We start from the raw sequence: 22,676 nt of genomic DNA, 5'->3' as shown, positions 1-22,676 counted from the left end.
CAGAGAGCCACATTCTCACAATATAATTGCTTCTCATGTCCCTGCATGTTCTGGAGCCTTGTGATGCCACTGTAGAGGGACCCATGGCAAGGCCAAAATGTCTGGTCTTCCCAACCTCATTTAAAATAGCTGTGTCAGAGTAAAGGATATGACCCTGGACCACCAGTCTCCAGGGACTCACTGCTGTGTGGCAGACCAGGCTGAGGGTACCAGCTGAGACCAGAACCTCCTCAGACTTTGTAGGAGCCCATAGTTCCTTCTCTCCATCAGAGGAGCACAGTCCCCTCTCAGGACCCTTTCTCACAGCCACTGCTGCTAGCTTTTGGCCTGGGAGGTCCCATCTTCTAGGGTCAGACAGCCCTACTTAGAGATGGCTTGATGGAAAGGTATAGGTGAATTATTCCAGAGACAGTACGTCTTTGCCTTTCTGGGGTGCTCTCATCAAGAGGGAAATGGCACTGCTCTTTTCTCCTTAGTTTCAACTGCACTTGGTCCGTTTCAGCCTCTTAAGGTTGTCAGTGACTCTTTCAGCAGTCTTGAACTTGCAGTTATGATGATGGAGTTTCTTGCTGGATCCATACTTTTCTTAATATTTTGCCACACACGGAGATGCTTTGCCAGCTTTTGCGCTGGGTAAGTGCCCCATCTTCCCTCCCAGGATCACCATCTTATCTGAATACAAGCCTTCATCTCATGCTGATGCCAGCTTGGCATGACCTCCCACTAAGCCAGAGGTGTCCTTGCCCGGATAAATGAGCTGCATTCAGCCTTAAAGCTCAAAGGCAACACACCTGCAGCACAAACCCTCTGTGCCTGTAACCTGCTGACCGCTTTGAACCACTACGCAGCCTTCATGATGAGCTTGATGGGAGACACCATTCCTGTTGCTGAAGGACCCAGGAAAGCTGAGTCCTGGTGCAAACTCACACTTTCTCTGTGTCTTGCTGATCAGGCTCCTCTTCAACACACTCAGCCTGCTCTGAGGGGTTGGGAACAGGAGTCAAGGGATCAAAGCAACCAGGGTAACTAATGTCCTTGCAGTTCTGTAAATCTTACGAATGCCTCATAAAGACTTTGGAAGGGGATGAGTGAGCAGACCTAGCCAGGCACTGCTGGGATGGGAACTCCACCAGGAGTTACTACAGAGAAATCATGCCCAGTTCATAAAGTCCCTCGGCTATGACTGGTTGAAAGTTTGGAGAGTATCCAAGAGAGGTCTCATAAGTTTGCTCTGCTTTTGTCTTCTCCCCTGGGTTTCTACTGTTGAACACCACCCAAGGACCTTAACTAGAAGGACTTTTGGCATGACTTTGTGCAGCCACCGGGTTCTTGTGTAACGTGGAATAGGGCTCAGATGCTGAACAAGATGGGGAAGTCTCAGGTCAGTTCCAGAGGGGGCCCAGGTGATATTCTCTAGATCTAGTTCAAACTTTCTGTTTCCCTTTTGGGAAGACCTATTCCCTTGACCACCAACTTCCGCAAGTCAGATGGACAATTAACAGCTGTGTGTATCTGTTTTTTGGAAGGAAGTTTTTTCTCTGAGGACCAAAGGCAGGACCAGTTCCCATTCCTATGGAGTCTAGCATCTGGAAGATTTTGTTCTTCTGCCCAGAGCTAAAGACTGTTTCCTCTGTTTTGCTTTGTCCGTCCAACTGAAAATCCCACCAGAAGGGTTTTGTTAAAGGCCTCAGAGTTGAATACTCTGTCTACATGTGTGTATATGGCAATGCATAAGACAGGTATGGGTAGTTGGGACCTGAGCCTCAGCCTTGCTAAGGGCCGCGGGCTTTGTTCTCAAAGGAGCCAGCCTTGCCTAAGTCAGCCTTACCTTTGCAGCTGGTCTCAAGCTGGTGAGAGGAACCTCCATAAGAAATGTCAAGAGTCCCACTAGGGCAGCCTGCCCCACTGCAGTGTGCAGTGCTGGGGTGGAGAGGTGGGGGGAACCCCCCCTGCCAAGAGGGGGAATTGCCATATTGCTGTGTGGATCGTAGGTGATGGAAACCATCATAGGTGATGGAAACCATCATCGGTGATGGAGGCCACCATAAGTGATGGAGAAGACAGAGAGGCCTGAAGGGGCTGTTGCTGCAAAGTCTATCAGCTTTTGCTGTGACAGAGGAACTCAAGAGGCTGGAGGCAGCTGCTCTGACAGAATGAAACTGGAGCCCATATCCCTCCCTCCTGCAATTAAAAAGGCGGAAAAGGGGAAAAGAGCAGCATCGCTGGTGACCTTTCCCTCTTGCAAATCTCAGCCCGCCTCACTTCATACACCAGCATCAGGAGCAAACAGCCGGGCTGGGACCTGGCAGACCAGTAGTGGCACAGAACTACCGAAGGAGGTTGGCCGTGTGTGTGTGTGTGTGCACACCAGAGTGCTTGCTTTCTTCCAGCCTGCAGGCTGCTTCGGGGAGGGGGAGCGGGAAGGGTTAGCTTGCCAGCTTCTCCCGAGGTCCACTGAGAGGTGTCTGTAGGGCTCATCTCGAAGAATGTCAGAGTGCATGTGCTCCGCGAGACGGCCTTTCAGAAGGCATCAGTCCCGCTGTCACGCAGTGGACCACAAATCGGGAGTGACAGCTGTCTCTGTGTGCACCATCCATCTGTGGCAAATGTGTCAGCTAGCTGAACACTCCCGAGGAAACTGCTACGGAGCCGGGAGAGGAGGAGGAAGAGAGAGAAAGGGGGAGTGAGAGCGAGAGAGAGGGGGGGAAAAGCAGCAGCAACAGGGGCGAAGACCAGCAACACATTAACTCAGCAAGGCCAAGGGTCCTAAATGGTCTTGGAAGAGAGGCAAAGGGCCGTTGTGTGGTGGGCACCTCCACTGCTCCGTAGAGATGCCCACTAAATAACAGCCCTTTGCCCTCCCAATCCAAGAACCTCAAAGCTCTCCATAAACATTAATGATGCCATAAAGCTGTCCCAAAAGGTCGTATTAGCAGTAACGGTTCAACAGTGGAGGGAGGAAGACAAATGGACTTGTCCAAGACCATAGCTGAAGGTGCAGCAGACCTGGAAAGAGGACGCAGCAGTCCCAGCGCCACCCCAGCTGCTCGCTGCTGCTCAGGGCCAAGGAACAGGCCAGCTGTTGAGGACACGGCGAGACAGTGTAGCTGTTCCCTCTTCTTCTCCTATGGATATCGTCTTCCCCTTTTCTCCTCTCCCCTCTTGTCCTTTCTGTCATACTGAATTCTTCATCCTGGGTGAATTTGGTGCTGATAGGAAATCGCAGCCATGGGTACTGCTATTGTCTTACCATTCTTCTGAAGCAGGTACTGTATGGTTAACAGAGAGATGTCACCACTTCCCTTGATTTTCTCCACCCATCCCATTCAGTTGTGCTTGAAGAGGTTATTTCTGGGGCTGGAGGAAACTTGGTACTTGTAGACCACTCACTCACTCTTTAGATGATACTAACAATGTCAGTTCACCTCACTTGGCATGCGTTTTTGATGTTTTTGCAATAATACCTATTGAGATCATCTATCACAAATTTACCATGGGTACAAAACAACCTTAGGATTGTTGTACCAACTTTGGGGAGCTACTACTAAATTGTGCCTGAACTGGAGTCTTCCTAATGAAAAGCTCCTTGGAGTATTACCTATCTAATCCCAGAAACTAAGGAACTGGAAACCCCAGGCCACCAGCCATAGCTACCCCAGCAGAGATACATGACTCGTCACCAGCTTGGCCTTGAGAACCAGCAACGACGTGAGTCTTTCTGCAGTTGAAAGGCCAGTCTTCATTTTTGGACAAAAACTATGTGTAGGCACCTTCAGGGCTGTTTGGAAGGGGGCAGAAGACTTGCCTCTTTCCAGTGGAGGTAGGAGGACAGAATTAGAAGAAGGGTGCATAGGAGATCAAGCTATGGGTCTTTGTAGATACCTCTACATCATGGTCTCAGCCATGGACTCCAAATTTCAGCTGACAATGGTAACTGGGTTGTTTCTGCTCATGGATGGAAGCACAGGAACAATTTAATTTCCAGCCTTAAGTTTTCCAGCATGACATGGGTGCTGTAGAGAGGAAACTTCACCAACACCAGGCCATGGGTTGTGTAATGATAAAAATATCAGCCTCCCACCCCAGCTCCCAAACTTGGGCCAGACATCTCCTCACACCTGAGGGGATTTCCCAGCTCCGAGTGCTGCCGCAATTACTATAAAGGACTTTGTCCATTCTCCAGAATAGAATAGAATAGAATAGAATAGAATAGTTCAGTTGGAAGGGACCAACAACGACCATCTAGTCCAACTGCTGTCCTTTCAAACATTCAACTTCAGGAGCTGGGAATTACAGCAACCCAAAGCTCCTTTTTCCTCTGAATTCACTGGAGTTTCAAGGAAAACTTACCAACAAAGGAGGCATGAAATCCCTGGCACCGGTTAGGACAAGTTGGACATCTCCCTCACTGCTATGGCGCTGGCGAGGAAGCCCTCAAAACGGAGGCACTGACATTTCCGTGTTGGCAGCCCCGTGCAGTGGGTTGGGGATGCTCACAGGAGTGGAGGAGCACAGCCAGCAGGGCAGGGAGGAGGATGCCGGGCTGCCTGGGGAGAAGAGCCCACCAGCTGGGAAAAGGGAGTACTGTGATGAAGACTGGTGATCTCAATGGTTTATGCAAAGTCATACAAGAAGCTAAAAACTCAATGCAATTGAAGCTGATTACAGCTAGTCATGGTTCAATTCAAATGCCAGAATAAGCAACATAACACTCCTCCTGTTGGATTTGAACAATAATACCTCTAGTAGTGCTTATTTATAACATCGCTTAACACGACACCAAGCAGTAAACATCGCTATAACGACTTGTTTAGGAGATAAGAACCCATCAACCAACAAAGCTAGTGAAAGGTGTTTCCATAGGGAAAACAAGGCAAAGACACTTGGGTAATTCCCAGCTGGTTTCCAACACCCAGGGTGGAATTGGAGGGAGAGTTGCAGACGAAGATAAATCAATAAGTTCAGTGACTGAGCTACCAAAAGCCACGTTTGTCTGGCAGAGGTGAGTCTCTGCTTAAGAACGGAGGGGACAAAAGCATTGAAAAAGCAAAATAGTTTATAGAAGGGTTAATTCTGTATTTCTTAGCCAACTAAGGACAGTTGGAAATCAGGGCAGATGAGTTAAAGAAAGCTGTGGAATAAAAATGATCCAAGGAAACGTGGGAAGGTGAGAGCAGAAGCAAATATAGTCCCAGCATAAGCTGTCATGGGTAATAGACCATCAGGAATCAGGCTTTAAACAAGAGACTTCTTCCATATCATTAAAATTGCAGCTTCTATGATTGCCTTGCTGACATTCAGATGCTGGAGTGCTTCATCCCCATCCTGTATTCATTTTGAACACGTACAAATGATCGCGTTAGGGACAAAACACAGGAGAGACAGGCTGGATTGGATCAGTCGTCTCCCAAAGATGCTGCAAAGAATAGATATGCAGATCTTCAAGGGACTTCCAAAACAGCAGCTAGTGGCATCTTAATTTGATTATGGAAACCTGAAGAATAGGGTGGAAGAATGAGGACAGTATAGTAGCATTCAAGAGGAAAGCATGCCATTAATTCAATAAAGTAACAACTGCTCTAATCAAAGATGTCTGGGACACCAAATTGAGCAAAGGTAGCATAGCTAATGATCTGAGTAATAAAAAATGGAAAGCTGAAGTCTTCATTCTGTTTGTGTGAAGCTGCTATATCTTGTACCTATATCAAACACGCAGCCAGAGTTATTTCATAATAAAATCTGGGCAACCAAGACCACCAGAGAGTATGTACTTGCCGGGAGAGCACATTAGCAGTGCGGGTGCAGACATGCTTAGTGACTCAGAGAAAGGAGCTGTTGGCTTTGCTTTTCTGTTCAAGGGTTGGTCTCTCCAAACTCCTCCAGTAGTACAGGAGCTGTGAGAGGCTCTGCACAACACCCAGTCTGTGCCTGCCCAGTTCAGCTCACCTGGTTGCATCATCACTTGTACAACATCTTCCAAAAGATGAGGCTGGACACAGAGATCTGAAGCATTTTTACCCATCTGATCTTCTGTTTCATTGCTGTTAAATGCTTTCACAGATGTCCTGGTTGACACAGGTCTTTTTGGTTGGCAGGGTTTCATGGGAGCATGTGACTTGCATATCAATAACTTTCCTCTTGGCAGGCCTTTTAACTGCTTGCTCTTCCTTTTTCCTCGAAACTCTCCCGGGACGGAGCTTTGGTCTGTGTTTGGTGGCATGGCCGTTTTCTTGGCAGCTGGGAGAGATGGAGCCACCAGACTGCAGGACTCTCGCTGCAGACAGAGCTGATCCTGCTGTCTGCCTGTTGGGATGCTCCCACCACTTGCATTGAAGCCAAGCCTTCCTGGGCACACCTCTGCCTTCTGGATCTCACCACACTCGCTTTTTGGGAAGGTGCTTTTCACTAGCCCAGTAAATACCCAGACCCCTTCCAAAATTGAGCACGTGGCAGGGCACGGTCTCCTTCGCCCTTGCCTTCCCTCTCTGAGTGTATGGATCTCACACAGCTTGGTTTTCTAATGAGGGACCAAGGGGGGGGTCTCACCTCCTTTCCTTGCAAAGAAGTGTCCTTGCTGGGGGACATCCCTGACTGGATCCTAGAGTCGCGCAGCGGGGACCTATTCCACATGCTCGTTTCCAGCCCCTTCTTCCAGGGGTCTCCTTGTCAGTCCCAAAGCCACAAGAGGAGCCAAATGAGGGCTTGCATTTCTGCATCCCCTTCCAGAACCGCTTCCCTCCAGCCTAATCAGGAAGCTCTGCAACATCTCTTGTCAGCCGCCGGCTCAAGCGTGTGCCCCTTGCTCCTGTCTTCTGGGGATGGCTGGCACATGCCAGATGCAGGATCTCCAGCCAAAACTCAACAACCCAACCGAAGGCACAGCAGATGGGTCCCTGGCCAACAGCAAGGCAGAAACAAAGCTCTGAGCCCTGTGCACCTGCCGCAGACCCCGTCCTCCCCAGCTTACCTGCTGCCACGGACAGCCTTGGTCATCAGGACAGACCCTTACGATGTCTCGCAGTGACAGCGGCAAAGCTGACCCTGTGCACAGGCGGGTCCTGCCTGAGGGTGAGGGTGTCTGGTTGATGCACAGGTTACTCTGCGCTGCCTTATGGAGTCAGGCTGCCTTCAAGAGCCATTAACACCACAGCAGGGAGAAGGCAACAACAAAAGTCTCTGAAGCCGTCCCTTTTGTGCCTGGGAAAGTCCTCCCTGGGCTGGGGGTGCCAAAGCCTGCAGAGGCGAGGCTCTGGACGAGAGTGAGACTGTCACAGCTGAAAAATAAGAACAAAAAAGAAAAAAAATCAGAAGCAGAAAAATGGCAAGAGCCCCTGTAACCTGACTGGGATGGTTTTACCACCCAGGTAAGAAGAAGAAACCAGGCTCAGAGGCCAGTGAAGGTGGTTATAAAGGAAGGAAAAAATCTGTGGCGTAGGCAGCTCTCTGGGTTCACATGCCACTCTCTTCCCACCTCACTTTCGCTCCCCAGCCTCTGTCCCCCAGGACACACTGCTGTCCTCCAGCCCCATTCATCCCACCTCCCCCAGCTCTCAGCAGGACCTTCCCATCCCTGTCCCCTGTCGTATCCTCTGCCCGTGGGACCTGAGGCAGCATCTCCTGGGCCATTGGTGCTGGTTGGCTGGCCATGCACACACTGGTTGACCTGGTGGTGGTTCTAGAAGATACTGGTGACTTCACGTGGCAGCACTTCTTTGGAAATATGGGGCAGCACTGTGGGTCTTTCTCTCAGGCTAAGCCAAGAAGCTTCACAAAACCTCTTACCACTTTTGAGATTTTGACTATTTTGTCCAATTCGGTTGAAATGGGACCAAGCACTTGGGAAGCTGAAGGCTGGGACAGCCAGCGTGACCACGTGAGCCTTTGCTCATTTGTGGCAGCAAGCTAAAGCCATGGCACTACATTTAAACTGGAAGAGGGGCCAGTGGATAAGCAGGAGCTGGGAGCAGGGAACGGGGATGAACTGGCAGGAGCTGCCAAGTTGCTGATCAGATGTCGGTACCTGGTGAAGTCAAGGGTTGCTGGAGCTGTACAACAAGGAATTGGAGAAAAGTCCGTGTCAATTGACATGATCTGGGGAAGAACAGACTTCCTCCAGCTCATCTGACACATTTTTGGAGAGGATGAAGTTTGGCCAATGATGAGAATAGCTCTGTGGCAAGCTGCTTGGGAAGTGCCTGGTCTGGTACCATGCAACATATTGATTCAGAAAAGAGGGAAAGAGAAGAATAAACTGCTGCATGTTTAACAAGCCAAACCCTGGCTTGGGAACATCTCCCAAGCAGGGAGTCAGCTCCGGCAAGTTGTGTCTAGGTTGTCACCTTCTCCTGCTCCACTCCACTCACCCACTTTTTAAACTGAACATGGAAATCAACAGAAAAACGGCAGAGTTGGAGGCAAATGTGAAGATGTGAGAGCAGCAGCGAGGGAAGAGGGCAGGTCCCGCTCTCCTAGTACAAGGTGCCCAAGAGGGACAGCAGGGAAGGAAGTCCCTTGGGAGGGGAAGGGTGAAGAAGGTCTGGGTGAGGGTCCGGAGGAGCCCACACTTGCTCACCTGGGCTGCTCTCAGCGGGGCCGATGGAGGCACCGACGGTGTCTGCAGGGTGCTGGGAAGGGTGCGGGGAGCGAAGGGGAGAGCTGTCATCCTTCCCTGTGACCCACCGCGGGGGACAACACGCCGCACCGCACAGAGCTCACCTTGAGTGTTGAAGGCAGACCCCTGGTAACTTCAAAGCAGCAAACGTGTACAAGATAACGGCAAGAGCCGCAGACCAGAGAGGAATGGGAGAGTGAGCATCCCTTCCAAACAGCCAGGGAAGAAAAAAAAAAAAATCAAAACTAGCACGTTGGCTAGAAGGTGGTTTACAAAGTATTTATGAGGTGTGCTCTTTAAAAATGGATAAGCTGTGCAGTGAGGCTGCAGAACTACTGCAAGCGCCAGGGCCGGGAAGCTTTGCTGCCCAAGGAAGGCCAGGATGAGCGAGCCTGTGCTTGGGGAAGCAGCGTGCACATCGTGTCCTCGCTTCTGTGCAGCCCCCAGCGGGCTGCGGGACCTGCACTGCCCCTGTTGCACTGGTTTACTCCTGCTCAGGATCCGGATTGAAAGGGAAACTGTCTTCCAGCTCCTTTCTCCAGGACCTGGAGTAGGTCCTGACACCAGGTTCATGTCCCACCTATCTTGAGGGGCTACTGCGTCCAGGGTGAACCTGCTGCCGGCTCTGCAAAGCTGCCTGCTCCCTGCAGGGGAGGGCTGGCGTGTGAAAAAAGGAGTAGGCTTGGACACGAAGCGGAGGAGCACTGGACACCTTCTGTCTTCTGCAGCAAGATGCTGCAGGCCAGAACTGGCCGTAGGCTGGGTGAGCCAAGAATAGCAAAGAAAAGGTACAGCGTGCTTGGATGCAGCTTTGGAGGTGGAGGATGAAGAGCAGGGAGGCAGAGTTTTGCAGGGCACAGATGAGGGTTGGCAGGCAGGCTGGGACCAGCGTGTTGGGCCAACACAGCGGCTGGGTGAGAGCTGCCGCGCCGTGCGGAGACCTGCCGGCTCCTGTCACCCCTTCTGCAGCGCCTTCACACCCCGGGTCTCTGGCAGCGGGATCCATCACTGCGCCAGCCACCCTCCGCGGGCGCATCCCCATCCCACCAAGCTCCACGGCTCCCGGCACCGCGTCAGCGGCGTGAGTGCCGCGGCCCATCGGCGCGGGCAGCATGACGCGATGTGATGTGGAACAGCTGCTCGGTGCAACGCAACATCCCGCGGCGGGTGGCGGGGGGGGGGGGGGCAGCGGCATTGTATCCGCATGGGCTGGGTCCCCCCGCTTGCAGCCAGCCGACGGGTCGTGAGAAAAAGAGCAGCGCTGTCAGGGTCCATCAGCCGTCCCGGCGCTGACGGCCACGGGGGAAGCGGCAGCGCGGGGAGCTGGGACGGCAGGAGCGTGCGCGGCAGCGGTGGCAGTGGGAGGCTGGGCTGGAGGGGGGACGGTCGTGGCTTCTCACCATGCGTGGGGACGGGACGGGGTCCCTAAGGGCAGGGGACACGTCCTAGCTTTGCGTGCCGCACTGGTGGCTGTTCTCACACTTGGACAAATGAAGCTCGTAAGAGGTAAGACAAGAGTGGCTTTGGGGAGGAGGAGGGTGAGGGAAAGCCAGCGGGGTCTGCCCAGGCACCCCATGTCCATGGGGGTGTGGGGAGGGCAGCGCATTGCCTGGCTGGATGCTCCCATCCTGTTGCTAACCATGTAGCCTGGGTCTCTCGTAGAAAGGCGGACCCCTTGGAAGTCTTTGGGTTAAAACCTGTGTGGCGTCCCATTGCAATGAGGCACAAACGCACCATTTCTCTTTGCTTCTCATTTAAACAACCTGCTTTGTACAGGGCAAGTGCTCCAGAAGAGAAGGTGCTTCCAGCTGTAACAAGACAAGCATGTTGGTCAACAGATTAGCTAAAGGCATGGCTCAGCCTCCTATCAATCCAAGCAAAGAAAAGAAGAAAAAAATCACATATCGGTGGGTGAGATCCTGCCCTCTTGCCCTCAGCTCGGTGACAATGCTATGACAGTGCGGAGGAGTTTGTTTCAATAGCTGCTGTAGCAAACGTCTGGAGAAAGCAACATGTCGGAATGCCTTTCTGCAGTTGTGAGCTCGAGCTGGGTTTTCTGCAACTGGAGCTGAGCTGGGCCACTCAGAGCATGCTTGCAGCATGATGGTCCCCCTGGCAAAAACCACAGGAAAAATACCTGGAGGAGCCAGCACAGTGAAATTGCAACCATGGAGCATAGAGGCTCTCAGATTTGGTTGCTGAGGGTGAGTGACAGGGGCTGTTGGAGCATCCTGTAGCTTTGCTGCAGGAATGTTGTCCCTCCTGCTGCCCTGGGGAAAAGTCCTGTACTGGGGCACTGCCTGTTGTTCACGTGCCAGTCGAAACGACCCCCAGACAACGGCCTTTTCTGTTGGGCTTGTGTAGCGAGGAACAAGAGCTGCTGCTCAGGGAGGGGTGGACTCAAGGGAAAGAAGGTCCACCCCATCTCATCTCCATAAAAATATCTGCTTACCCCTCCCAGCTGCCTCTCCCAAGGGTCTGCTCTCAGCCTCACATGGGGATGGTTCCCAGGCAGGTCTGGCAAAAAAATCCCAGGTTACACACATGTCAGACAACCCCCCAAAAGGCCTCCAAATATTTTCTGAGGATCCTGGAGTCTTTATTGTGTCTTCACTCAGGCAAATGTTCAACCCTCGCTGGCACCAGAAGAAATTTAGACTCCAAATGATGCCCCATGAATTTCACCTCCAAAAGACCAAAATAAATGGCATGCTGTCTCCTGCCGCTTGCCTTCCTGAGCATAATAGTCCTTGTAATCCAGGGAAGCAACAAGGTCCTGCTCCATGCAGGGAGAGCAGTCTGAGGAGTTGCACTCCAGGGAAGCTCAGGAGCTTGGGGACACCAGCTCAGGAGAGAAACGACCTCATTTATCTGGGTGAATTGCTGTTGCTGTGGTTGCTGGATGGGCTGTGAGTTCTGGTTGTGTCTGGCCAAGCCTGGATGAAAATTATTTGTAGAGACCCTGCAGCCAAGCCCATGAGCAGCCTTTATAGTCTCACTTGGGACCACAATTTCCGTGGAAAGGCTGGATGTTTAGGCTTCTCCATACCTCTGTCTATCTGCTTCATCTTTATCATGAATCTTTTCACCAGCTTAAAGGGTGAAATCCTGTTGAGCTGGCCCATGACAGTCCAACTTGTAGAGATGGGTGTGACGATCCAGAGACCTGAGCGACACAGAGACCCTGGCCCTTTTCCTGCAGGCCTCTGAAGTGCCTTCAGGTGAGCAAGAACCTTCAGTCATTAGAAAGGCTGGATTGAAAATAATTGCCCCAAAAGAAAAAAGTTCCATGTGCCATCCCCAGACTCCCAGGCCTTCAGGATTTCTATGGGCAGCATGAAATTAGTAAATTGCTATTTGTGTGATTTCCTAGCCCCCTGCCCATAGGAGATTTTTGTTCTGTCATATAATGCAAACTGCCGGGTTTGGCTGCTCAAAGAATCATAAGTAACTGGAAGGAGAAAAGCAAAACGTAATGTGGTCCCTGGGAGAGCTGCATGTCCCCAGAGCATCTTCAGGAACACAGCACTCACACACAGAGCTGAGACAAACACCCTGCTGCAGCACTGACCCTTCTTTATCTTCTCCTGAGCACATCAGTTTGCCCCCACCTCCTTATTGCTAGGAAAAAAAGTAATGATTAACAGACAATTTTTTTTTTTTTTAAATTATAACAAATGGATGGATTTCACAGCAAACCAAGTCTCTGCAGATCCTGATCACCTGGTGTCCACTGGTCTGCTCTGGCCACTCAGATCAGCCTGGCACCATGTCCCTCCCCAGACCGGGATCGTGCTCAGCAGTCAGTACTGATCCCTTTTCCAATGAGTGAGCAGGGCAACCAGCCAGCCAGGGTCAAGCCCCTGTTACACTTGGTGCCTCGCAACGCTCCCCAAGGGATGGATCCAGCCCCAGAGCGCTTGCGACCTAAGTGGGTTGGGTAAGGGCATGCCAACGGGTCTGGTCACCCGGCTTTGGCGCTGGTGGTGCCTTTGCCGACCATGGTACAATGGCATGGCACGGGCCAGCGGTAGAGGTCTCTACTGGAAGAGTGAAGACATGATGGGAAAATGCCCATACATGCTGGTGAAAGCCCTGTTTGCCGCTCTCCTGCCCTTGTCTATCTTCTTTATTTCAAGGTCACCCTACTCAGGTGCACTCTGCGTATTTCTAGTACCTTGCTCTGGCCAGCGCTGAATTTAATGCCCCCCCCCCCATGGGTACAAATAACAATTCACGCCACTGAAACTGGGATGGACAAGCATCATTGGAAACAGTTCTTGAAAGCAACTCTGAGCGCAGGGATGTTCCTCCTGTGGCACTGGCCACAGACAGGGGAAAATGCTGGCTACAGACAGTTCTCTGCACCCCTTCCACTTTCGGACATGAAGCTGTCTTGTCGCCCAAAGAGCTCACCAGGTACCTTCGTTCCAGCCTGTTACCACCAGTGTTAGCAACAGGCCACCATCTCATCCACCATCACATCCAACCTGTGCACAAATGAGACCTGAGATGTGGACCTCAAGTGATCGGTGGAAGATTTACATAGAATCATATGTCTCTGCAGAACCAGCTTCTCTTGACCACGAGATACCGCTGGGGAAGCCTTTTTAGAAAGCCTGAATGTCCTCACCTCTCCAGACACCTGTCCTTGACTTTGTTTCAGAGCAATTCAAAACAAAAGCTAGAAATTCCCCAGCAGCTCCTCTCTCACCAGAGCATGGCCAAAGGGTCAAGCAGACCATGACGTGTTACTGCACTGCTAGTATTTGCTGAGATGGTACAGACAGGGCAGAAGACACAAGAAACATCTCTTTTCATCTCTGATATGGTGGTGTCAGAGAAAAAGGAATGACGGACTGGACGCACATGCTGCGTAAAGGACATCTCCAGCAGATGTGTGTCTCCAGTGAGACAAAGGAGATGGAATAATTAATGTCTCCTAGGGTGCGGTTCATAACTCAGCCCTCAGCAACAGGGCATGCTCCATCTTTTCAGGTGGTTCTATCTCTGCTCTGGAGGCTGAAGAGCTGGCGGCAGGTCAGGACCACGCTTTTGGGGACAAGGTTGTGGATGGGTACTGCTGGGAAGGGGGAGGTCAAGGCGGCTGGCTCTCTGATGGGTGCTGGTATGGGTGGCTGATCTGCTGGGGCTGGTGTTAGAGGAAGCGTGTTAGTGAAGGCTGGTCTGGGTGGGGGCACTGAGGGCCTGGGGGAGGTGAGAGCAGTTGTCCCAGGCCTTGATGAGGAGCAGTTCTGGTGTTAGTGCATGTGCTTCAATGTCCCTCGGCATCAGTTGCCTTCTTCCATCCCAATGGACAGGGGACTCCCAGCAGTGCGGCCTTTGTGAAGAGCAGCTGATGCTAACCCAGGCATTCACGTGTGTCCCACCACGCTGAAGAGGTGCAGAGGCAGCTCTTGAGGATTTGCAAACGGTGCAGGGTGAGGGAGGTGGGAATGGGCTCAGGGATGTGCAGGTGGTGTTCCTTCTCAGAAGGCAAAAGCAGAGGGTGGAGAACAGCAGGAGATGCTTAAGGGAGGGGAGGAAGGTGATGTCCTCCCATGAACTGTTCTCCCAGGTCCAGCCTTGCATACATGCATATTAAACACATACCTTCTGCCCTGGCTTCTAGTTCCTGAAGGCAAATAGAAAGGGGCTGCCGGATTAGCATCCCAGGCAGCTGTGAGTGGGACGTTCCCTAGCCAAACCAGGGAGATGCTGCTATGTTTTCCCAGCAAGCATGAAAACAGCCTGACAAGAGACTCATCTCTTGACCTTCATGCAGTGGACTCCGTCCCCAGAGCCCTCCCACTGCCACCCCTACTCTCCATCCCAGTTAGCCTGGAGGTGCCTGGAAAAAGGTGAGGAGCAGGGAGGAAGAGCTCTGGTTCATTCATCCCATCTCTCCAAGGCGCAGTAGGCACCTCGGCACCATTAGAGTTGCTGGTTGTTATTGTCGTTGCTGATTTCTGTACTCTTCTGCCTCTTTCTCCCTGACTGGTTTGGTGGCTCTGTCATTACCAGGTTTCCCCAGCTGCCTGTCAGGGTCCTACTGGCCTCAGCGTTGCCTCAGGCTCTTGGATAACAAACAAGGCACAGAAGAGTTCTTGGGCTTCCACGGCCTTAATTAGCTGGTGTCATTTTAGGGACGTGTGTCCTGCTGGCTGCAAGGAGACAAAGACAGCTCAGGAGGCATCTTTAAATGCATCCAATTAGAGGGGGCTTTAGAGACGAGCAGTCAGCTCCTGAACGCACAGGGGCCCCTGCCAAAAAACCTCATGTCCTAACTGGACACTGATGGCAAATTGTTCTTCCCCTGGTAAACATGATCCTCCCTTCAGCATGACCTGCCACTGCTGTTGCTCTGCTGGTCTTCCCAGCGTTGCTCCTGATTTTACAGCAGCACAGCTGATGGCAGAACCAAGAAACCTGCAAGTGAATGCTAGCATACTCAAAGCTTGGGTAGATGTCGATACAAAATCAGTCTCTGTTTTCCTTGGGTTATGCACACCAGTCCTGGATCTCCAGAGGAACTGGTGTAACTGCTGCCTGGTGTCTCTGGACACAGTACAACTCTCCTGTCCCTTCTTTGTTGGTAGGATTCGCCTGTGTGATGACGGGATGTGCCTGATGCGCCAACTTCTCAGCTGGTTTCTTCATGACCACAATCATCTGTTGCTGAGATGCAGCCCAAGGAGATACTTTCTTCCCAAGAAGCCATCACACATGAATGTCCTCTGCAGGCTGTCCACCACAAGCACCCCCTCACCACAGCAACAAGCCCATTCCCAATAGGATCAACAACGAGAAGGCACCCTGAGGTCCCACTGAAAGTTCGTGTCTTACTGATTTCACACGGGCAACTCCATTGGCATTGAAGTGTCCTAAGTTATGACACCAAATGAGATGCCAATGGTGGAGCAAAGGAGGGAGGTGAAAAAAGTGTTACAGGATGGACTCGGGAATGTGGTTGTTCTTCAACAGCAGGTGTTTGCAAAGTCCTTATGGGGAACTCTGCATCCCAATTGACCATGAACTTCTCCAGCCAAACATGAACATGCTCGGACTGCCAGAGCCTTCCTGCTTAAAAGGTGAGTTTGTCCCTTCTCCCTACCCATATCCTGGCTATGACAGGTCACCTCTGGCACCTGCCTATCCCTCAGGTCTGAGGAGGTCCCTTGGAGGCACCCATCCTCCACCACTGCCCCAAGCCCTTCCCTCACGGCTGCACCAGGTAGCTGCATCCACCACCATCCCTGCAGCCTCCACCCTTCTGCTTCCCCAGCCTCCTCAGCAGAAGGCAGCTGGGTCAATAGCCTCCCCCTGAGACTGAAAACAGGCAATTAAAACTGCCTGGAAACAAGGTCTCCATCCCCATCCCACCCCCAGTCCCAGACACGGCGCTGGGGAGACCAGGGTCCACTGCAGCCAGGCTCTGCGGTGGCGGAGGCAGCCCAGCTCTGACCTCTGGCTGGACTCTCAAAGAGTTAATGCTGAGCATCAGCCATTAATATTCTCACTGATAACCCCAAATACCAGCGCTGCACGGCTGTCGCTTTCATTAGCGCTGAGAAAATGAGCCCTTCAAAATAGGACAGGCGGCTGGGGGGGGCGTGGGGGAGGAGGGCTCTGGGGCCAAACATGCGATTTTCCGTGCGATTGACGGATATTAAACTGCCTTCCAGTGACGTCAGGGGTCACTTGGGTGATGGTGAAGGATTCCCCAGCCCCCCTTGGCCCTGAGCCCCCCAGCCCTCCCCAGGTGGGTGCCCCCCGCTCCGGTGCTGCCAAAGCCCTGCTGCCACCCGCGCCCCGGCACCGGGGTGCCGCGCTGGCCGTCGCCCCGAGCGGCCGCGTTCGGGGAGGTGTGCGGGGCGGCTGTCACATCGCATCAGCATCCCAGCCCCGGCGCGGTGACTCGATTAAGGTCTTCGCCGCAGAACCGGTTAAAGAGTCAGCGATTCACTCAACCGGCTGGGCAGAGCCAGGGGTGGCGTGGGCACCGCCGGGCGCAGGGACCTCCCAGGGATGGGGCGGAGGATGAAAGATGGGGTTTAGGGTTTTTTCCTTTTGAAACACAGAAGGGAAAGCGTGTGGGAAAGTTCATCTTCCAGATAACCCCATGAGGTGGTGCCGAGCCTGCGGCACCTCGGATCTCCTAAATTTTGCTGTGCCACGTGTATGCCCTGCAAAGCTGAGCCCTCGGGGCAGGGCTGGGGAAGGACGGCTCAGCCAGGGGCCGGATCCATTCCTCTCTCCATCACAGCCTCCAAGGGCATCCTGGGGAAGTTGCCAGTCTGGATTATTTTATTCAGCTGTTGCATCTTCCAGCGTTTCACCTGCAGTTGTCCCCTCTGCACCCCACCTCCCCGCACCTGTGGGATGCTGCTGAGGCCAGAGAAAGTGCTCTGATGTGATGGGGGAACTGAGGCAGGGGCCAGATGCTTGAGCACACATGCTATCCAAAGTCATGGTGGATGGGTTTTAGGATGGTCATGAAGCTGTTGGCTTTGTTTGTACCAGAGGAGCCACAGAAGGAGCTGCTGTGGCGAGGGGGAGCACAGCCCATGGCTGGACACATGCTGCTGTGACAGTCTGGAAGGACTACACCAATTTGTGGCACCGTGTCCCCATCCTACTCCCATCGCCCGTGGTGAAGAGCAAGTAGTGCAAGATGCAGAGTGTGTGCCAAGGCCCTTCTCCCACCTTGCACCTAGGAGGCTTGGCTGGTGAAGATGTGGGAAAGAGGGGCTGTTCTGGTGACGAACCAACCTCCTCACCAGTGGCAGCCATCTATACTGGGCTCGTGGTCCACCTCTGGTACAGAGACATGGAAGCAACATGGCCACTGGGATCATCCTTCCCTTCCTAAATGAAGGGACTGAAGAAGCTTGTGTTCATGTCAGGCATAATCTGAGAAATGAAGACCCACTTTGATCCATGCAACGGGGAGGGCAACTCTTGGGTTGACAAAGACAAACCTGTCACTGCCCCAGCATGACATCTTTTAAGGCAATGAGAACCAGTCACACCGCAAGCTTTCTGGTCTATGCAGTCCTGGAGAACACCAGCCTGGGTACTTGTTATAGGGACATCACTGGTGGGGCACCGAGAGGCCTGAAGAGTCTCTGTTGTGTTTTGGAGGGGACTGTAGGGTTGGATGGAGCAAGAGCTCCATCTTATTTTGTACGGACCTTGTGGTCCTGGGGCTGTCCAGACACAGAGCTACCCCCCTGCCAGCTCCTGCCTTGGAGAACAGTGCCCTTAGCTTGTGCCTTGTGCATGCCGGGGTGACTGCGTGTTCTTTGGGGCATGGTGCTGCTCCTCCCTGCATGGCACCAGCTGCACCCTGACAGAGCCACACCACACTTGGGATGGGAAGGACCTCTGGGGTTGGTCTGGTCCACCCTGGCTTTTCTCCGAATCTGACCAAGCAGTAACTGGCCCCAGAGAGTCTCCTGGCAGCCAGGCACGGGAGCTGGCACGGGACCTCCCTGGGAGCATCCTGCTAAGGGGCGACTGGTGGAGAAGTGGCACCCATGCCAGAGTGAACAGCAAGGTGGCATGCACCCCCCAGGAGGCACCGCCAGGGGAAGAGGGGTCTGCAGCTCGCTCCCCACCTCTGCTGCCTTCAGGCTGATGCCCCCGGTGCCAGGAAGGACCAAATCTGGGGACCCGGAACCCAAATTCCGCTCCCCATCATGCGCGGGGCCGGGGCAGGCTCCGCTTGCAGACCCGGTGCTGTGCTCAGCCCCCGCTGCTGAGCAGCCGGCAGCCTGTGTGACAAGCTAGACCAGCATGGTGGATGGCAGTAATTATCGTGCCGCCCACAGCTGAAGGGGAGCATATGGTAAGGAAAAGGAAACTAACTTGTATTTTTCCGCACCCCCGGGCTCAGCCTTTCTGGGGCTGTCACAGTCGATTTGTGCTGCCTGAGCTGTTTCGCCCCAGCCGCCTCTGCAACCGGCAGCTCCCTCCCAGGCAGCGGCGAGGCTGGTGCTCGCTGCTCCTGCAGCCCCTTGTGCCGGGGAGGCCGGCCGGCAGCTCCGTGGGGTGCAACCAGCCACGGTCCTGCTCCCTGTCCCTGGTGGGACACGGCCAGCGTGGTGCCGGGGCGGTGTGTGGGGAGCTGGACCCTGCTGGGACGGGTGCCTGGGCTGGCGTGATGGATGGGTTTGCAGCCGCATGGTTAAAAGGGCACCTTTGGGTGCGGACGCCCTGACGCCCACCCTGGCAGAGGGCTGGGGTTGGGGAGATCTCGCCCGCAGCCCTGGGGTTTCCATCAGCTCTGAGATGTCTTTGCTTTCCAACCACGCCAGGCTCTCCTGCAGATGGGTTGCTCCCCACCAGAGCTCCCCTGCAGCCCCCAAAAGCCACCGCGAGTCCTGCGCAGAGCCCTCCTCGAGCCGCTGCCCTGTGCCCCGGGCAGCAATTCCTCAGGGTCTCTCCATTGCACCGATACCCTGCCATGATGTGGCATCTCGGGTGGCCTCAAGGAGGCCTGGATCTGGCTGAGAGGGAAAGCTGTTGTGTTAATCCAGAGCTCTCTCCCATTCATCTGTCCAAATACTCTTGCCAAAAGCAAGCTAGAAAATTGTAGATGTAGCAGGCAGCTTTCCTTGTTTTAAGCAGGGTGGGTTTCGTGCCAGCTCACTACCAGTGGGGACTTTTCAGGTATGGGGAGAAGTGCAAGATCTCTGTGAAGCTGCCAAGAGGCGTTGGGGTGGTTGCCGTGCCACCTGGCGTGGGCAGGTTCATGGCAAAGTTGGCCGTGTCGGGAAGAGGAGGGTACTGATGCTGCAGCAGTTTCTTCGAGGGTCATGAGCCACTACGTGTCGTGGTGTGGGGTTGTGCGAGTAACCGCTCTGGGCATCCTCGCCAGCATAACCAGAGACCGGTTGCGTCTGCCAGCTGGGCACACAGTCATCCCTGGAAAGCCAACTTCCATTTCTTCATTCAGAAAGGGGAATTGGGAGTTCCCAGTTCCTTTCCAGACTCGATGCTGCTGCCAAGGGGCTCCTGGAAGAGGCTGGGCTGAGCCACTCTTTCTATGCTGTGTGGTATAAAACTGGTTTTCTCAACTGTTGCTTTTGGAGCCTGGTGTCTCAATCTTACTGGGCAACATCTCGGGGGTCCAGAATGGTTGAAGATGGAATTGAATCTCAGGGGAGGTAAGGACCACTCAGTCTGGCTGGTTTGAGACCTTTGCGGGATGCGACAGCTCAAAACTCTTCAGGGTGCTGCCCTGATGTGAAATACCAGATCTGGTCACCCAGGCACCCTGTCTGACCCAAAAAGGGAGGATTTTGCAGGCATCTGGTACACATGGGTGGGTGCTGGCCACAGGACGCAACACCACCATCCAGGGTGGATGGGTGGGTTTATGTCTTTAGGAGTAAACTTGATGAGCAGGGAGAGCTCAACCCTCAAAAAAGCCCTCAGCAAACATCAGTAGGAAGAGGGGAAATGAGGAAAACATGGGGCTGCACGAGCGTGCTCTTGAGCTGCCCTTCCCGCGGTGGTGGTCACTTTCCTGGGTTCATCTCCAGCCCCCAGCAGCCGTACGGCCAGGAGACCAGGGCTGGAGAGACCATGGCTCCAGCAAGAGCGTGGTCAGGAGGTGGCCATGTTTGTCCAGCTCCGTCCTGGGCCAACTCGCTGCAGTCCCTCTCGGTCCCTGGACATCAGAGGAGGGTGGCACGAGCAGAGGCTGGTGGTTTTTAGCACACATCCCTCCATGGCCCAAAATGCTGCTGACCTCCCGGGCATGGCGTGAGGTCCATCTGTCGCGTGAGCCTCTAGCCTGGGGACAGATTGCATGACATGGTCCTGAGCATTGCTCAATGCTGGGGCCGTGTCTCCTGGGCACGGCTGGCTCCGGACGCTCCCTTCCACTGCTGTGATGCCCAGCCGGTGCCTCCAGCCTCCCAGGCAGCGGTGCGTGTCATCCCCCCCCCCCCCCCGCCTTAACATCCCAATTACGCCGACAGAGATTTAAAAATGGGCTATGCAGCCCCTTGGTTCATCGATAAGCTGGGGTGGAGGGATGGTGTGCAGAGATAACATGAGCATCAATTAGGTTCTCTCTAATGGCAGGAGGAGGATGGGGGCTGTTGCGGGAGGGTCATCCTGCAAATGCAGAGCTGGAGTCCCGCGAGTGACCTGGCTTCAGGGAGGTGAAGGACACGGCCGTGGTGCGGGGGGCCCCTCTCTATGCCCATGTCTCCTCCTCGTGCAGGCTCACTCCTGCCGTGCACCTCGGGTTTGCCTGCAGGACCCCAAAAGCATAACCCCCACCCCTGGGCTCCCTTCCCATTTCCTTACCTAGCACAGGAGCCTTTTGGGGGGGGGGGAAATGCATTTGGTTAAAAAAACCCCAAACCCAAGCTCAACTCCTCCAGCCAGACATGACTAGACGGGAGCGGTGGGGTGGGCTAGGAAGGAGAAGACCCCCGGGAAGCCGCAGCTCGGTGCCTCCTCCCCCTGCGGGTCTCTGACCTCCCGTTTGCCTGTCAAGAGCGAGCTCCGCCACCGAAACACCCCCTGTCAAATTAGTGAGTCAGAAGACGTAAGAGAGACCACCGCTGCTAATTTGTACATTAACTGGTTCTGACAGAAATATTTCACAAGTGAAAAAACAGAAAATGTGCCTCAAGACAATGTGCAACTTCCGTACCAGCAAACTTCTGCTTAACTGTGCGGTGCCCGAGGAGGGGGGACCCCCCGCCCTGACGTGCCCCGGCGGGAGCACGGGGATGGTTTTAGCCCCAGGAGCTGCTCCTGGAGCGCATGGATCAGGCCCCGAGCTGGGGGCCGTGGGCAGGCAGCCACAGCCTCACCAAAATGGGGGGGGGGGACGGGACGGCAGAGCCCGGCACCGCTCCCTGTCAGCGGGAGAGGGGCTGTCGGGGTGGAAGGGGCTCGGTGACAGCCCCCTCCTCACCCCAGGGACGGGCTCTTCGCAGCACCCCTCCGTCACCCACCCTGCTTTCAGCACCTCCCCGGGTCGGGGTCTGCTCCTTCTCGCCCCCCCCCCCGCCCAGGGTATGACCTGCTGGGGGTGTCCCCATCATGCCCACGTGGGACGAGCCGTGGGCCACGGAGCCGTGGGCCATGGGCTCCAGCTGGGAAAAGCCGCCGGTGGAGGCAGCTGCCAGTGCAGGCAGGTCTCAGCAGCGCCCAACCCAGCCCCAATGGAGAGCGCCAGGGTGCTGAGCCCTCCTCAGCACCCACGGGAACACCCCTGAGCCATCCCGTCCCGCTGCCCCACGCTGCCATCTCCTTGTCACAGCAAGCACGTGGGGCGATGGCGACTGTGGCCAAGAGCTGGTGGCCAAGCCCCTCCGCCGAGCCCCCCGGGTGGCAGGACCCCATCCGAGATGCGCCGAGAGCAAGCGGCGGGGATGCCGCGTGGCCCCTCACCGTGGCCTCTTGCCCTGCCCTGCCTCGTCCTCCCCTGCGTGGGTGCTGGCCAGGGCCGGCACCGGCGTGTGCCGGGGCACGGGTGGGAGCAGGCGCGGGGCTGAGCCGGGTCCTCGGGCCAGCAGCATCAAGCACATGATCTGTTGTGGCAGCTTCCCTGCAGCCTGGAGCCAGCCCCGAGCGAGCACTGATGATGGCTTTAATTGCTTTCAGATTCGATAGCCCAACCCGTGACAGCCCGGGCGACGTGGCCGCCGCAGCCCCAGCTGTGCCAGCCGGCCCCGGCCCCCGGTGCGGCCGCTTGCCCACCCGCCTTCGGATGGAGAGGTCGGGCAGGAGGACGAGAGGAGCCGCTCTGGATCACGGCTTTCCTTTTCATCCCGGCAAAGTCCTCTCCATGGCCTGCCCATGCTCGTGGTCCAGATGGGGCGAGTGCCTGTGTCATCTCCTGAACTCCGTCCCTGGGGAAACCCAGCTGGGGGACAGCACAGTCGTCATCCCCCAGGATGCCATTGCAGCCCTGCTATGAAGCCACCTGGCCATGTGCCACCGTGACCCCCCCCCAGGTGAGGACCCCACAGCAGCTCCCCCCCACCCAGCTCTGCCGTACCCCCATTCGAGGTGGGGGGGGACGACATTGGAG

General features: G+C 54.6%; 1 long non-coding RNA gene across 1 annotated transcript in view; it reads left to right on the top strand.

Moving 5' to 3' along the window:
• Positions 1 to 22,676, top strand: part of LOC115335607 — a 32,477-nt gene extending 9,801 nt beyond the window's left edge. The window contains exons 2-4 of the long non-coding RNA XR_003921472.1: positions 10,388 to 10,815; positions 14,636 to 15,702; positions 22,247 to 22,676. This is a non-coding gene — a long non-coding RNA (uncharacterized LOC115335607). The remainder of the gene's footprint in view (positions 1 to 10,387; positions 10,816 to 14,635; positions 15,703 to 22,246) is intronic.

Source organism: Aquila chrysaetos, chromosome 25 (genome assembly GCF_900496995.4).
Source record: "Aquila chrysaetos chrysaetos chromosome 25, bAquChr1.4, whole genome shotgun sequence".
NCBI lineage: Eukaryota > Metazoa > Chordata > Aves > Accipitriformes > Accipitridae > Aquila > Aquila chrysaetos.
This window is presented reverse-complemented; position numbering and strand designations above follow the sequence as displayed.